The sequence below is a fragment of the Atta colombica genome, unplaced genomic scaffold, assembly GCF_001594045.1.
Source record: "Atta colombica isolate Treedump-2 unplaced genomic scaffold, Acol1.0 scaffold65, whole genome shotgun sequence".
NCBI lineage: Eukaryota > Metazoa > Arthropoda > Insecta > Hymenoptera > Formicidae > Atta > Atta colombica.
Genome location: NW_017259556.1, coordinates 538665 through 542047, shown reverse-complemented (window position 1 = coordinate 542047; position 3383 = coordinate 538665). Strand labels below are relative to the sequence as shown.

Here is a 3383-nt window from a genome sequence, read left to right as displayed (position 1 = left end):
GTGTGTGTGTGTGTGTGTGTGTGTGTGTGTGTGTGTGTGTGTGTGTGTGTGTGTGTATGTGGGGCTGTCACATTTTAAAGAATCCATGGAAATATCTCGGAAACATTCCATTAAATCGAAAAATATTTCAGATAAAAATTTTTTCACTTCGAGAGACACATAAAATGATATCATTTATTTAACATTGGATGACTTTGTTAAGATCAAGGCAAGGTCACTTTGAATTTTTTAAAATGGAATCTCTAATTTTTCATTACATTCTTATAGCTTACCTCGAGAGCTTTTCAAAACACTATAATAAAATATTTTTTTATTAAGTATTTTGCGAATTATAGGACTTGAAAGTTACAACACTAGTATTATCCAAAGTGTCTGTTTAAAAAATTCAAAGTGATCTGACCTTGACAACGCCATCCAATGTCAAACAAATGATATCATCTTATATGTCCCTCTCGAAGTAAAAAAACTTTTGTCTGAAATATTTTTCGATTTAACGCAGTGTTTCCAAGATGTTTCAGTGGATTCTTTAACATGAGACATCCTATATATATAATATATTTCTTTATTGTATTCAATAATTTTACGTAAGAAATCTTGTAAAAATGGTGGGAAATTGAAATCTATAAAATTCCAATGTATAAAAATGTATAAAATTCCAAGATCATCCTACAGAAAATCAAACAGTTCGTAAATTCTCGGACCACTGGTCATCATCACAATAAATATATTTCGGTTAGTTTTGAGAATTTACTATACAGATAGCTGTACAGATCTATTAAAGATATTTTGAAATTGAGTATGTCATTTCAAAGCTTAGATATTTTTACAAATAATTTGATACAGGTTCTGTATATTCGTAAACATAATCGTACTTTTTAATGCGATTGAAAATGGAACATAATAAAGAGCATTTTCGTCATCTATTACTGTTTTGAAGAAAACGGCTGCCATAACTCACCAATTCATCTCAGAAACTGGAATTGGAAACACAATGAAAAACACAGGCGATAAGAACAGAGATCTCAATCTATCAGAAAGCGTCCATTCTAGTATATATATGTGTATATATATATGTGTGTGTGTGTGTGTGTGTGTGTGTATATTATATATACGGTTTTTGTTTTCAATTTTATTCTGAGTCTGTTCCATTAATTAAAATCTGAGTCGACGAAAATCTGATGTCGACGATTTAAAAGTGATGATTTTTAATGCGCCAGCGCCAGATCGTAAAATTACCAAATACCGAATAAGGGATATCTGAAAAGAATATAATATCGGATATCCGGGAAAGCAATTTTTCGAGTCAGATATCTGATTGGACTCCGGGACAATGTCTTCTAAAAAAAAAAACTGAAAACTGTAGAAAAAAAATGTAATTTTGCAACACTATATAAGATATTATAATATTATGAGTATACATATTTATTTATAGAACATTTGTTATAATAAAAATCAACAATTTAATATAAAATTTCAACCAGATGTATTCCTGGATACTAATGATATCCAACTATCCGGATAGTAAAAAAGTTCCGGATAATATCGGATAATACCGGATAATACCGGATATATTTCGGATATTCCTAGTGATTTTGATTTAAAAAACAAAAAAAACATTCAGGTCAATCAAAAAAGTTTGAAGATGCCAAATTGCAAACATTGTTGGATAAAAATTCAACTTCAAAAAATTCAAACGCTTGAAGAATTAGCTGAAGCATTAAATGTTGGTAAATCAACCATTTCTGATCATTTATACACAATGGGAAAGATTTAAAAAAAAAGGCAAATGGATTCCACACGAATTATCTGAATTGACTATTCAAAATCGTTTAACCATTGCTTTCTCTCGTCACAAAAAGAAACAGTTTTTATATCAAATAGTGACCAGCGATGAAAAATGGACCTACTATGATAATTTCTAAGCATAAAAATTCATGGCTAAAATCAAATCAAACAATTATTGCTGAGCATTATCAACAACAATTAATCCATTTAAATCATGCTTTGAACCAGAAATGTACAATAACAGCTCAAAGAAAACGCTAAGTGATTTGTTGCGCGACAATCGTTCGATCATACATTGCAAAAACAGTTAAAGGCATGTTAGCAGCATTTCAATGGAAAATTTTACCACATACCGCATATTTATTAGACTGTTTTTTCAGATTATTACTTATTTCGATCGATGCAGCACAGCCTTGTTGACCAGTATTACAAAACATATGCTGAAATAAAAAAATAACTCGATGAATAGATTGCTTCGAAGAAGGAATACTTTTTTTTATTACGAAATCTGTTTATTGTCAAATAAATGAGAAAAAGTTGTAGCTAGCAGTGGAAAATATATTTTGAATAAAATATAATTTAATATCTCTCTGAAATAATGTTTTTTAGCTAAAAATTCCTTAAAACTAATCAAAATTAATATTAGGTGCAGTAAAAAGAAATCTATTATTTTTGCATGAAATTGAATGGAAAATAATGGATTTCTTTTTACTACATCTAATATCTTAAAAATATCGGTGATGAAACATTTCAATTTCCATTTTTGTATGATAGAATAGAAAAGAGAACAGTTTTTGCATCAAACAATTTTTCTGTTTTGCACAAAGTAATCGTTATTTTATTATATAAAATCGTTATTTTATTATATCAATCGTTATTTTATTGTATAAAATCGAGAAATATGTACTCCATGAGTATGTAAAAGAAAATACTAATATAATATATGACAGCGCAATTTAGAACCAAGAAAAACGATGTCTTTTTCGGACGAAACTGAGATATTTGTTGTCATAATTTTTATCTTTATATCTATAATTAATGTGTGATTGTTACTGCAAGGTTAACACGATAATATCTGTAAACTTTTTTGTGATCATAACGGTTGCTTATGAGTTATATAAACGTTTCTTAACAATTTACATTTATTATAGATAAAATTGAATTGATTAAGAAATCTGTTGTATTATATGTCTGGTTTCGTTCAATTTATATTTCCGAGATTCTTCGATAGAAAATCAAACAGTACATAAATTCTCGAGTCACCATAATAAATATCTTAAAAATTACAGAGAAAAAAAAAGGGATATCTATTGCGAAATCATGCATATATTTCAATTGCCAAAATATATTAAATACACATTCAGTATCACCTTATTCGCGCAAAAATAAATTAATTCAGCAGTAAATTATAAACTAAATTAATTATAGTTAATATCATATTAGTAGCTTTGATATAGATTGACAAAGCAATAATTGATAATATTTGAAAATTAGGCTCGTTATTTTGAAAAATAATGTTAGCGATTGATATCAGAAAGATAAGCTCATTATTTTTAGAAATAATTTATGCCTTTCCGATTTGATAAGTAATATATGAT

At 28.0% G+C, this 3383-nt stretch overlaps 1 protein-coding gene across 1 annotated transcript in view; it reads right to left on the bottom strand.

Moving 5' to 3' along the window:
- Window positions 1-3383, bottom strand: part of LOC108692196 (facilitated trehalose transporter Tret1-2 homolog) — a 26617-nt gene that overhangs the window by 5090 nt on the left and 18144 nt on the right.